Genomic DNA, 14,303 nt, shown 5'->3' with positions numbered 1-14,303 from the left:
AAATAAACAAATAAAGACATATATTTTTTATGATCGAAGAGGAAGAAAATTGACATTCCTATCAGTCCTTGCTTTAAAACAGCATAAATTATGAATTTCCAGCCCTATAAAGGAAAAGAGAGTACTCTTTAAGAGTTAAGAGGCATCCTTGTAAATCTAATGCCCTCCAACACTGCTCAGCCCTTTCAATTTAGCTCACCCTTTCACCCTTCTGCATAGCTCTCAGGTTTAGTTTCTCTGTGAAGCATAGCTCTAAAGTTCCAGAAGGGTGACAGATTTTTCCTTGAGCTGTAGAGTTTGCTGCAAGCAACCCTCAATCAGTCAGCAACAGCCCTGCTCGTTTGCCCCAGAAAGGGCACCACAACGTGGGGAAAAACATTGCATGTTTTCTTCCACACTGCTTGCCAACAGAGGCTTCACAGTACAGATGTGAAGCAGCCTTGGACATCTGCCAACACAAATGAATGCAAAGGCTCATCATTGGCCCACTTTGCACTACTGCCCCATGTGTTGAACTGAATCCAGGTCCGATTTTACTTCCACTAGCCTTCCACTAAATATTAAATGACTGAGATAGAATTTTATTATATGGGCCAATGTGCTCCTCTTTTGCAGTGAACTGGCTGTGGAGCAATGTTCTTTTCATAGACCTGAGGTGTGTTATTAGAACTTTTTTGTTTCTCCCAAATGCATTAAAAATGTTTTAGTCAAAATGAAACTCAGTTTTATTCTGGGCCAAGCAGCAGGCAAGCAGTTTAACACCAGCACACATATGACAGTTTGGGTGGTGGTGGCTTTCTGTGAGGAGATATTAATGCATGAAGTGCCCTGCTCTAAGGGACTGTGTTAGATGATATTTAAGTATTGATTCAGTCAGAACACTGGAATCCAGAGCCCTAGAATCATAGAAGTCACAAGTCTTAGAACTGGACAGTATCTTAGAGACTACCTCATGTAGCCTCTCTTCCAATGAAAAGTTGTCTCCACTATGACCCTAGGAGATGACCACCCAGAACCTGCCGAAATACTTCTGGTGATGGGGAACCCTCTTCTTGCAGAGAGGTCTGTTTCACTGCTAAAAACTTCTGGTCCTTACACGTTTCTTCCCTTTGTTGAGCCACACAGAGCATTCTCAGTCTTTTCTTTTTTTTTTTTTTTTTTTTTTTGAGTCAGGGTCTCACTCCGTCGCACAGGCTGGAATGCAGTGGCACAATCTTGGCTCACTGCAGCCTTCGCCTCCCAGGTTCAAGTGATTCTCCCACCTCAGCCTTCTGAGTAGCTGGGACTACAGGCATAGGTCAGCATGCCCGGCTAATTTTTGTATTTTTAGTGGAAACAGGGTTTCACCATGCTGGCCAGGCTGGTCTCAAACTCCTGGCCTCAAGTGATCCTCCTGCCTTGGCCTCCCAAAGTGCTGGGATTACAGGTGTGAGCCATCGCTCCTGGCCTATATATGTATTTTAAACCTCAATAGGTTCTAGAAAATAATTCAATACCCCTTCCTAAATAAGCTATTTTGAGTGATTCTTAATTTCTGATATGAAATTCCTTCTGCCTCTCACTTTTACAACAGTGAAACTGTATTTAAAATATCTTGTCTGAAGTAGCAATTTTTGTTACATTACTGTGTTTGCATTCTTCTTAATTTTGCCTGTGTTATTGAAAGTTTTGGGGTTACTCTTGGGGGAAGGGCCTTTTGAATCAGACTCCAGTGTTCACAGGGACTTTTTTTTTTTTAGAAGGAGTCTCATTCTGTCACCCAGGCTGGAGTGCAGTGGCATGATCTTGGCTTATGGCAACCTCCGCCTCCCGGGCTCAAGTGATTCTCCTGACTCAGCCTCCTGACTTAGCCACCACACCCAGTTAATTTTTTTTTTGTATTTTTAGTAGAGACGGGGGTTTCACCATGTTGGCCAGGCTGGTCTCGGACTCTTGACCTCAAATGATCCACCAGCCTCAGCCTCCCAAAGTGCTGGGATTATAGGCGTGGGCCCCCATGCCCAGTCCACGGGGATTTTTGAGATGGCATGCCCAGCAGTTCTGGTTTGCCATGCAGTCACCTGTCTAGTTTAAGATGTGTCCTGGCGAAAATGTCTTGGTTTTTCTGATAAATTATATGATCTCTCTTCTTAAAGCTCAATAGCCTTATCTTAGAGAGGCAACAGTTAAGGTCTAGGGGAATTAAATGACTTTCACAAGGTCTCCCACAGCAAGTTGGTGACTGAGCAGGGACTGGAATTTATGACTCCTGCCTGCAATAATGGAAGTGGTTCTTCTGCCTTCTCCATCAGCGTTGGGTTTCTGGGGGACAGCTTGTGAGTTCCTATGAACCAGATTGCGTGAGCATATTATAAAATCAGTCCTAGCCATGATTCCAATGAGACAAGCTAACAGCATGGGCATTGGTGCTCCTTAACCCTGAAAGAACAATGTTAGATGATGCCTCTGTTCTTCTCTTCTCCCTTGTAGTCCCCCCCAAGTCGATTTCTTTCACATGAAAGAAACTTTTGTTTTGGCTGAGTGTGGTGGCTCATGCTTGTAATCCCAGCACTTTGGGAGGCCAAGGCGGGTGGATCACCTGAGGTCAGGAGTTTGAGACCGGCCTGGCCAACATGGTGAAACCTTGTCTCTACTAAAACCACAAAAATTAGCTGGGCATGGTGGTTCACACCTGTAATGCCAGCTACTTGGGAGGCTGAGACAGGAGAATCTCTTGAACCCAGGAGGCAGAGGTTGCAGTGAGCCGAGATCCTGCCATTGCATTCCAGCCTAGGCAACAAGATCAAAACTCTGTCTCAAAAAAAATAAAATAATAAAATAAAGAAACTTTTGTTTTGTTTAAGACAGGGCACAGGGTCTCAGTATATTGCCCAGGCTAGAGTACAGTGGCCATAGCTCATTGCAGCCTCAAACTCCTGGATTCAAGTGATCCTTCTGCCTCAGCCTCCTGAGTAGCTGAGACTACAGACACACACCACTATGTCTGGTTAATTTTATTATTATTATTATTATTGTTATTTTGTAGAGAGAGGGTCTCCCTATGTTGCCAGGGTTGGTCTCAAACTCCTGGCCTCAAGCAATCCTCCCACCCTGGCCTCCTGAAGTGCTGGGATTATAGGTATGAGCCATCATGCCCAGCAAAAACAGTGTTTTATTTTTTATTTTTTGAGACAGGGTCTCGCTGTGTTGCCCAGGCTGGAGTGCAGTGGTACAATCTCAGCTCACTGCAACCTCTACCTCCTGGGCTCAAGCCATCCTCCAGCCTTAGCCTCCTGAGTAGCTGGGACTATAGGCTTGCACCATCACACTCTGCCAATTTTTTTTTTTTTTTTTTTCATTTTAGAGACATGGTCTGACTATATTGCTCAGGCTGGTTTGAAACTCCTTGGCTGAAGCCATCCTCTCACATTGGCCTCCCAAAGTGTTGAGATTTTAGGTGATTTTATTTTACAGACTTTTAACCACTTTGCAATCTCTATTTGAATAGCTTCCAAGTTCTGCATTACTCACATAACTCATGTCCCAGTGTACTTTTTCTAAAAATGTGCCTGAGTATTTTCTTATGCAAAAGTTAGAAAGGAAAACTGGCTAATGATACTAAGCAGAAGAGATGAATGACAATGGCTGGAATACAAGGTATGAATGACTAAACAATGGGAACTGAACCAAAAGAAAGGTTAGGCTCTGAGACTCAGTGTTCATGGTTCACTGTGGGAGGTCCCTGGTGTGAAGGGAAAATGTCCTGGTGTCAGGGAAAGGGCAGAAGGTCTCATTTCATTAAACAAATTTTTGTCTTCAGAGTAAAACCCCAAAAAGAAATCACTTAGTTTTGCTGATAGCTTCTTCCTCCTTGCCCTGACTTGGATTAATAAGCAGTTTGATCTTTGCTATTTCCACACGTACATACACACACACAGCCCAATGACTGTTGGCAATTCTTGCAACTAACAGGAAAAGCAGGAAACCTCCTTCAACACATCCTTACTTTGTATTTAGCTAGCAATTTGAAGCTGCTTTCCAAGGCTGCAGGAGGATACGGTACCGGAGTGTAAACCAGAGAGTGCTTTCCCTGTTCCCAAGAATGTGTCCATACCTAGGACTGAAGGTGTCCTACAACGTCACAAGCATGGAGACTAAAAGGAAAGAGTGTTGTGTGAGTTTCACAGGCCTCTTTAAATTTTCAAATCCATTCCAATACAAGACTTGTATATATTTAGGGAACTTGGCTATTTACATGATCACTGAAGATTCTAAGATGTTCGGAGACTGGGCATGGTGACTCACGCCTGTCATCAAGGCATTTTGGGAGGCCAAAATGGAAGGATCACTTATGCCTAGGAGTTCGAGACCAGCCTGGGCAACAAAGCAAGACCCCATCTCTATAAAAAAAAAAAACAAAAACACATGCCTGTAGTCCCAGCTACTCGGGAGATTGAGGTGGCAGGATCCCTTCAGCCAAGGAGTTTGAAGCTGCAGTGAGCTATGATCACACCACTATACTCCAGCCTGAGTGACAGTGAGATCTTATCTTAAAAAAAAAAAAAGACAAAAAGACAAATCTTAATGCTTTGTTGGGCATACAGTAAGTGCCTAGTAAGTATGTATTGAGTAAGTAGATACTAAATAACAAATGCTTAATAATAAGAGTGAGGGATGAATCCTCCTTATTTGAAAAAAATTTTTAGGCCGGGTGCGGTGGCTCACACCTGTAATCCCAGCACTTTGGGAGGCTGAGGCAGGCAGATCACCTGAGGTCAGGAGTTTGAGGTCAGCCTGGCCAACATGGCAAAACCCTGTCTCTATTAAAAATTAAAAAAAATTAGCCGGGCGTGGTGGTGCGCACCTATAGTCCCAGCTACTTGGGAGGCTGAGGCAGGAGAATTGCTTGAACCTGGGAGGCAGAGGTTGCATGAGCTGAGATCCTGCCACTGCACTCCAGCCTGGGAGACAGAGCGAGACTCTGTTTAAAAAAAAAAAAATTTTTTTTTAAGTGACAGGGTCTCGCTCTGTCACCCAGGCTGGAATGCCGTGGTGTGATCATAGCACACTGCAGTCTCGACCTTCTGGGCTTAAGCAATCCTCCCACCTCAGCCTCCCAAGTAGCTGTTACTATAGGTGTGCACCACCACACCCAGCTAGTTTTAAATTTTTCTTGTAGAGATGGGGTCTCACTATGTTTCCCAGGCTGGTCTCCAACTCCTGGGCTCAAACAATTCTCACACTCCAGCCTCCCAAAGTGCTGGGATTACAAGCATGAGCCACTGCACTCAGCCGCCAACAAGGAAAGCTTTTAGGCTTGCATTGAAATATTAGCACCTCCCTAATGATGGTGAGCGGCACACGTGCTGTTCCCTGTACCTCCAGGCTGCCCCAGCGTTGCGAGCTGCAGGACTGCCCTAGCTCTGTGACTTGTCAGGGGGAATCACCATAATATTACCCCACACTATTATAAGATGTTATACCTAATGCCTCAGAAGCCAGACAGGATGTTCAGTCAACTTCCCAAGAAAATCTTCAAGAGTTAGAGGACTGTCTTCAAGCCTTACTGCTAATATCACTTTTCTTGCTGTTCTGGATGGAAATGAAGATGAAAACTGTCAGAAAGTAACTGTGGGCTACGACTAAAGCTGCTGACTGATAGAGGATAAAGGAAGAATGCAAATATACTACTGCATCGGCTTTTATTTAATCCTAATAGGAGATGTAGGGAAGGTCTGTGTTTCTATGCCTTGGATTAGTGTTCAGTTGGTGTGTTTTTCTGAAGATTAAAAGTGAGTTTGCATGCAGAGGAAGCATACAATGCCACCTAAAAGTCTCCCAGAAAAAGCTTCATAAAGGGATATTTTGTCATATCAGGAAAATAGGAACCTTATACCCATATCTTGAGTTACAAAGGAAAAAGTTACTTTATTCATTGCATTCTCACTTTTATTGCTCACCAGCCACAAATATTTCTTTGAGAACCTACTATGTGCCGGGTGCTTTTCTGGGTAATACAAAGATTTCATCAAGGTAGAGGGCAGAGTCTCAGGCCTGAAATTCACAGTATAGTTGAAGATAAATGACAAGAACCTGAAAGATAAAAAATAGTCTGAAGCCAGTTGTGGTGCCTCATGCCTGTAATCCCAGCACTTTGGGAGGCTGAGGTGGGTGGATCACTTGAGCTCAGGAGTGCAAGACCAGCCTGGGGCAACATGGTAAAACCTTGTCTCTACAAAAAATACAAAAAAATTAGCTGGGCATCGTGGCACATGCCTGTAGTTCCAGCTACTCAGGAGGCTGAAGTGGGAGGATCGTTTGAGCCTGGGAGGAGGAGGGTGCAGTGAGCCATGATTGCGCCACTGCACTCCAACCTGGGTGACAGAGTGAAACCCTGTCTCAAAAAAACAAAAAAACAGAGGCCAGACCCAGTGATTCACACCTGTAATCCCAGCATTTTGGGAGGCCGAGGCCGGTGGACCACTTGAGGTCAGGAGTTTGAGACCAGCCTGGCCAACACAGTGAAACCCCATCTCTACTAAAAATACACAAAATTAGCTGGGCATGGTGGCACACGCCTGTAATCCCAGCTACTCAGGAGGCTGAGGCAGGAGAATCACTTGAACCCAGGAGGCGGAGGTTGCAGTGAGCCAAGATTGTGCCACTGCACTCCAGCCTGGGCGACATAGCGAGACTTCGTCTCAAAAAAAACAAATCAAACCAAAAGCAAACCAACAAACAAACCAGTCTAAATGTGCATATGTTACGCAATAAATGACAATATGGGTCAATAATATTATCACAAAGCTTCACATAGAAACCTCTCCTCCTCCCTTAGGATATTTTCTTTCTGGGGGAGTGCAGCAAAGGTAGGAGCTTAATTGCATAGAGTAATTTTGATGTTTGCACAGAAACACATAATGATATTATTGATCCTGAATGCAAACTCCCAGCAGAAACAGTTGTGAAACCTGCTGGGAGTTTGCACCTGGCAGCCTGGTTTCCCCATTCATCAAGGAGAAAGGGAAAGAACCCCAAAGCACCTACAGCTCCCAGGATGTGGCAGCGACCCAGAGTGCTTACCAAATGGAATGAATGGTTCTAGAAGTCAAGAAAGTTTGAGTGACAGTAGATAGCAGCATCAAATGGGAAGGAGATTGCTCCTCTTGTCTCCAGTCATCAAAGTGCTTCACAAATCAATATTAGATGCTGCATTAAAAAAATTATACCATCATGGGAGATTGTCTGTGAATTGGCATGAAGAACAAAAAATTAGTTTAAGAATCCTGGCCGGGTGCAGTGGCTCACACCTGTAATCCCAGCACTTTGGGAGGCCAAGGCGGGCGGATCATGAGGTCAGGAGACCAAGACTATCCTGGCTAACAGTGAAACCCTGTCTCTACTAAAAATACAAAAAATTAGCCGGGCGTGGTGGCTACTGTAGTCCCAGCTACTCGGGAGACTGAGGCAGGAGAATGGCATGAACCTGGGAGGCGGAGCTTGCAGTGAGCCGAGATCGCGCCACTGCACTCCAGCCTGGGCAACAGAGTGAGACTCTATCTCAAAAAAAAAAAAAAAAAAAAAAGAATCCTATTCAGCCAAGTGAAGTGGCTCATTCCTGTAATCTCAGCACTTTGGGAGGCTGAGGTGGGAGGATGGCTTGAGGCCAGGAGTTCATGACCAGTCTGGACAATACAGCAAGACCCTGTCTCTACCAAAAAAATTAAAAGGTTAGCCAAGTGTGGTGGTATGCACCTGTAGTCCCAGCTATTCAGGAGGCAGAGGTTGAAGAATTGCTTGAACCCAGGAGTTCAAGGCTGCAGTGAGCTATGATCTCGCCATTGCACTCCAGCCTGAGTGACAGAGTGAGACCCCTGTCTAAAAAAGTAGTAAAAGTAAAAGTAAAAAAATTTTTAAAAGAATTCTATTCATTGTGAATTTCAGGAGCTGTTATTTAGTCATCTAAATAATTATTTACATGAAAGCAATGAATACTCTTTTACTTACTACTATAAAAACAATGTAATATTTTTTAAAAGTTTTGATTGAAGTATTTTTAAAGTTTTGATTAAAGTGTTTTTAAAACACTGAAAATAACAACAATATCTCTCAGAAAATAATGAGTTTCTTCTTGTTAGCTGTTGAATTATTTACTCCCATAACCGAATAGCAATAGCACATCAAAGCCAGCAGTGGTAATTAAATGATTTGTGAACATAGGTTAACAAATTAGTGTATCATGATGTGTAATTGTCTAATCAGGATAAAAAAGCTAGTCCTACCTGAAAGACTGACAAGATAACAAAATGAAATGGAATAGGTAAAAAGCATCATGTGATATGTTAGGATGTATATAATAGTGTAATTTTTCTTCTTAAAACTTGAGAGGGCTACAAGCATCTTTCTGATCTCACTTGTCCAAGTTGTCAGCATGGTGGCTAGCGCCTGTAATCCCAGCACTTTGGGAGGCTGAAGCGGGCAGATCACTTGAGGTCAGGAGTTAGAGACCAGCCTGGCCAACAAGGTGAAACCCCATCTCTACTGAAGATACAAAAATTAACCGGGCATGGTGGCACATGCCTATAGTCCCAGCTACTCGGGAGGCTGAGGGGGGAGCATTGCTTGAACCTGGAAGGCAGAGGTTGCAGTGAGCCAAGATTGTGCCACTGTACTCCAGCCTGGGCAACAGAGCAAGTCTCCAGACTCCACGTCAAAAACAAAACAAAACAAAAAAAACTTACCTGTTCAAGTTATACACACTGGCTCAACTAATTCAGTCAAGAGAAGAACAACTAACCAAATAAGCGGGGGCTTGTTATGTTTTCAGGGTGAGTTGGGTGCTGTCTACATGACCTCAATTAATTAAAATTATTTGTAGTTTTCATAAGACAACCACCAGCATCCTCAGGCCTGTGAAGGCACCTGAGGGAAAATTCCTCTGAATTCCACTTTAGCCCGTGTGGGAACTAGATTTACAGGCAAAACAAGCTGGCACGGTGGCTCATGCCTCTAATCCCAGCAGTTTGGGAGGCTGAGATGGGAGGATTGCCAGAGCTTAGGAGTTTGAGACCAGCCTGGGTAATATAGTGAGAACTTGACTCTAAAACAACAACAAACAAGTAGAACAAAAAATAAAAACAAAACAAAACAAAACAAAATTAGGCATGGCATTGTGGCTCACACCTGTAATTGTAGCATTTTGGGAGGCCTAAGAAGATTGCTTGAGTGTAGGAGTTTGGGACTAGCCTGGGCAATATAGCAAGACCCTGTCGCTACAAAAATATAAATTATCTGGGCATGGTGGTGTGTGCCTGTAGTCCCAGCTACTTGGGAGGCTTAGGCAGGAGGATCATTTGAGTCCAGGAGTTTGAGGCTGATGTGAGCTATGATTGTGCCACTGCACTCCAGCCTGGGTGACACAGTGAGACCCTGTCTCTAAAAACAAAACCCGACCAGGTGCGGTGGCTTACCCCTGTAATCCCAGCACTTTGGGAGGATGAGGCAGGCAGATCACCTGAGGTCAGGAGCTTGAGATCAGCCTGGCCAACATGGTGAAACCCCATCTGTACTAAAAATACAAAAATTAGCTGGGTGTGGTGATGTGTGCCTTTAGTCCCAGCTACTCGGGAGGCTGAGGCAGGAGAATTGCTTGGACCCAGGAGGTGGAGGCTGTAGTGAGCTGAGATTGCGCCACTGCACTCCAGCATGGGCGACAGAGTGAGACTCCATCTCAAAAAACAAAACAAAACAAAAAACCAAACCAAAAGACTTTCTTGTTGGGAATAATCCCTAGAATTGCAGCTGGAAATTTAAATGATACTTTAAAAAAAACCCTCATAAGCCATAGCTTATGATAATGGGACACTGTATTACTCTCTTTGGTCCACTCACTTGGAGAGGATTGTCTCATTAGACGAACTCAAGAACATTTTCCACTCTGACCTCTCTTGTGTCCTCTTCTTCCCCATCAGCTCCTCCTCTCAGAATCCTGATTTGAGAACGAATGATGGTATAAAATTATTTGGCCATGGCCAGGCGTGATGGCTCAGTCTGTAATCTCAGGCCGAGGCAGGTGGATCTCTTGAAGTCAGGAGTTCGAGACCATCCGTGCCAACATGGTGAAAACCCATCTCTACTAAAAATACAAAAATTAGCCGGGCGTGGTGGCGTATGACTGTAGTCCCAGCTACTTGGGAGGCTGAGGCAGGAGAATCTCTTGAACTCTGGAGGCGGAGGTTGCAGTGAGCAGAGACTGAGCCACTGCACTCCAGCCTGGGCAGCAGAGCAAGATCCTGCCTCAAAAAAAAAATTGGCCATCTCTTTTCCTGGTAAGGAAATATTAAAGCAGCACGGGATGATTTTTACCTAACCCCTAAACACTATTAATATCATTGCTTCAACTAAGATCAACTTTTCCTCTCTTTTTCTGTGAAAGATAAATTTGTCATTTGAAAGCAACTAAAAGAATAGATACTAAATATTACTTGAGAGATGATCCCAATAGCTCCCTGAAAGGGGTCTGGAGAAGGGAAGTGGGGAAGGAAGGAAGGAAAAGCAATAAAAGCTGTATTAATGAGAAGGTTATTTATCACCATGGCCACCTGAGGGTCAGCCCCAAGGGGACCTCCTGAGAGACTAATTAATTTAGACAAAATTATTCTGGATGTTATGAGGTAAGGAACATTTAGCATTCTTTATCCTTATTTATTTATGTAGTAGGGTTTTGACAATATCCTGATTATTACTTTCCATGTCATAAGCTGATTTGTACTTAGGTCTTATGTTTGAAAATGCTTATGTTTGGAAACTTTTCATAGATTAACTGAATTAGCTAGAGAATTTGCTAAATCTCTTGGTCTCAACTCAACTGAAAAATCTGCTTGTCACTGAGGAATTTCAGTCTAATCTACAAATTTGTCTGACAGCATCAATAGGAAAATTTACTTGGGGCAGAGGGATAGAGGTTGAGTCTGCATATCTGAGTGCTTAGAGAGTGATGACGATTAAATGCAGAGTCCTGCGCCCCACCCCAAGCATTTTCTGTGTGTGTGTGTGTGTGTGTGTGTGTGTGTGTGTGTGAGACAGGGTCTTGCTCTGTCACCCAGGTTGGAATGCAGCTATCACGGCTCACTGCAGCCTTGACCTCCTGGGGCTCAAGTGGCCCTTCTGCCTCAGCCTCCTGGACTACGGGTTCATAATACCATGCCCAGCTAATTTTTAAATTTGTTATAGAGGCCAGGTGCAGTGGCTCACGCCTGTAATCCCAGCACTTTGGGAGGCCAAGGCGGGAGGATCACGAGGTCAGGAGATCGAGACCATCTTGGCTAACATGGTGAAACCCCATCTCTACTAAAAATACAAAAAATTAGCCGGGTGTGGTGGTGGGTGCCTGTAGTCCCAACTACTTGGGAGGCTGAGGCAGGAGAATGGCATGAACCCGGGAGGTAGAGCTTGCAGTGAGCTAAGATCGCGCCAGTGCACTCCAGCCTGGGCGACAGAGCAAGACTCCGTCTCAAAAAAATAATAATAATAATAATAAATTTCTTATACAGATGGGGTTCTCATCCTATCACCCAGGATGGAGTGCAGTGGCATGATCATGGCTCATTGCAGTCTCTAACTCCTGGGCTCAAGTGATCCTCCTTCCTCAGCCTCTTGAGTAGTTGGGACTATAGGTGCACACCACCATGCCTGGCTACTCTTTATTAATTTTTGTAGAGATGGGGTCTCACTATGCTGCCCAGGTTGGTCTCAAACTCCTGGCCTTAAGTGATCCTCCTGCCTTGGCCTCCCAAAGCATTGGGAATACAGGTGTGAGCCACCATGTCCGGCCTGCATTCCAAGAATTCTGAATCGGTGTCTTACTTTGGGTTCTGCCGAAGCAGAGGCTTAGACAAGGATTTGAGTGCCAAGAGTTTATTTGAGAGATAATCCCAATAGCTCCCTGAAAGGGGTCTGGAGAAGGGAAGCGGGGAAGGAAGGAAGGAAGGAAGGAAGGAAGGAAGGAAGGAAGGAAGGAAGGAAGGAAAAGCAATAAAGGCTGTATTAATCAGAAGGTTATTTATCACCACGGCCACCTGGGGGTCAGCCCCAAGGGGACCTCCCGAGAGACTGCAAGGCACCTCAGTAGTGTCTCACTGACAAGTAAGGAAGCTGGAGCTCCTGTTTCTCATTGGTTGAAGGTTGCTGTTGAGGGCGTGGACTCTCTGATACTTCTGGCCTGCCTTGTGTATGCACACAGCATGCTTCTGTGACCAGAGAAAATCCCCAGGCAGAAAGACACAGAGATATGAAGGTAGGAATCTTTAGTGTTCAGGGACTAGTCATGGACGCTCCCCATAAAGGAGGGGTTATGTAGGAGTTTGAGACCAGCCTGGGCAACACTGTGAGACCTTGTCTGTACAAAAAATTAAATAATTAGCCAGGCATGGTGGTGGTGCATCTGTAGTTTCAGCTACTGGGGAGGCTGGAGGTAGGAGGATCACTTGAGCCCAAGAGTTCAAGATCAGCCTGGGCAACACAGTGAGATCCCATCTCTACCAAAAAAAAATTTAACTGGGCATGGTTTCATGTACCTGTAGTCCCAGCTACTTGGGAGGCTGAGGTGGGAAGATGGCTTCAGCCCAGAAGTTCAGTGAGCCATGATTGTACCACTGTAATCCAGTGGGCACAAAAAAAATGGACTCTGTCTCAAAAAAAAAGAGGAGAAGTTGGAGGGATATAGGTGTGATTCTGACAGCTACAATCAGAATCTCTGGCTGTGGCTGTGGGGCTTGGGAACTTTATATTTTCAATCCCAGATGATTCTGATCTTTACAAAAGCTTGAGAATCATGGCTGTGAAAGGGAATCTGAACAGGTTTCCCCCAAGCTGCGCTACTTTCAGAGAATTTGAAGTCCCCAGAATAGCAAACAGCCCTGCAGGATCTGGCCTCTTCCTACCTCTTTGGCTCCATCTCTTGATTCACATTTTTGTCCCCAGACTGGCTGTAGCCATCAAATTGCTTGCAATTACCTGAAAACCAGGTGGTTTTACACTTCTGCCCCTGCTCAGAGTGTTTCAGCTGCAAGTAACAGAAAACTTGACTAACAGTGGCTAAAACAAATAAGGGTTTATTTTTCTGACACGGCCAACAAGTCTGGAGACGGGTAGCTGCTAACATTGGTTTTATGGCTTTATAAGGCCAGGGTGGGAGTTGGATTCTTTTAGATTTTCCTTTGCAGTTGCAAGGGCTGCTGCAGCTCCAGATACCATGTTTGTATTCAAGTCAGGAAGAGGCAGTACCAACTAAGCGAAAACTTTCCCCAAAAAGCCCAGTAGAGTTCCCTTAATGTCTCACTGACCAGAACCATGCCATGTGTCTACCCCTAGCAGTGAGGGAGGTAAGTAAATATTTAGCTGCCAAGCTTTATAGAGGAGGCAGGAAAAGCAGATGAAGGTTGGGAAGTTTGAAATGGTGTTAGATTAGCCCTTCTTCATTTTGTTTGCCTGGGGAGTACCTATTGAACTTTTTTTTTTTTTTTTTTTTTGAGATGGAGTCTCCCTCTGTCACCCAGGCTGGAGTGCAGTGGCATGATCTCGGGTCACTGCAAGGCTCCGCCTCCTGGGTTCACACCATTCTCCTGCCTTAGCCTCCCGAGTAGCTGGGACTACAGGTGCCCAGCTTATTTCGTTTTTGTATTTGTAGTAGAGATGAGGTTTCACCACATTAGCCAGGATGGTCTTGATCTCCTGACCTCATGATCCGCCCCCCTCGGACAAGTACTTATTGAACTTTTAAGATTCACTTTCCCTTATACTTTATTTTGAAAACTTTTAAGCTTTCAGAAAAATTGAAAGAGTTGTACAGTATATACCTACATACCCACTACCTAAATTCTATTATCAACATTTTACTCTATTTGATTTATTTATATATGTATGTATTTATTATTATTATTATTTTTAGAGACAGAGTCTTTCTCTGTCACCCAGGCTGGAGTGCGGTGGTGTGATCTCCACTTACTGCAACCTGTGTCTGCTGGGTTCAAGTGATTCCCATGCCTCAGCCTATCCAGCAGCTGGAACTACAGGTGCACGCCACCACACCCAACTAATTTTTGTATTTTTAGTGGAGACGTGGTTTCACCATGTTGGCCAAGCTGGCCTTGAACTCCTGACCTCAGGTGATCCGCCTGCCTCAGCCTCCCAAAGTGCTGGGATTATAGGACTAAGCCACTGCACCTGGCCTAGTGCCCGTTTCTTAAGTAAAATGTATATACTTTCAGGCAAGGAACTCTGTGGTGACAGTACATGCTCAGGTGTTAACTGATCACTGAGATGGT

General features: G+C 44.5%; 1 long non-coding RNA gene across 1 annotated transcript in view; it reads left to right on the top strand.

Moving 5' to 3' along the window:
- The first annotated feature begins 1,020 nt into the window (after positions 1-1,020).
- The window catches only part of LOC129489275 (uncharacterized), a 31,034-nt gene continuing 17,751 nt past the window's right edge, over positions 1,021-14,303 (top strand). Inside the window, exon 1 of the long non-coding RNA XR_008659949.1 lies at positions 1,021-1,062. This is a non-coding gene — a long non-coding RNA (uncharacterized lncRNA). The remainder of the gene's footprint in view (positions 1,063-14,303) is intronic.

Source organism: Symphalangus syndactylus, chromosome 9 (assembly GCF_028878055.3).
Source record: "Symphalangus syndactylus isolate Jambi chromosome 9, NHGRI_mSymSyn1-v2.1_pri, whole genome shotgun sequence".
NCBI classification, from domain to species: Eukaryota; Metazoa; Chordata; class Mammalia; order Primates; family Hylobatidae; genus Symphalangus; species Symphalangus syndactylus.
The sequence above is the reverse complement of the archived record's forward strand: the minus strand, read 5'-3'. Positions and strand labels throughout refer to the sequence as shown.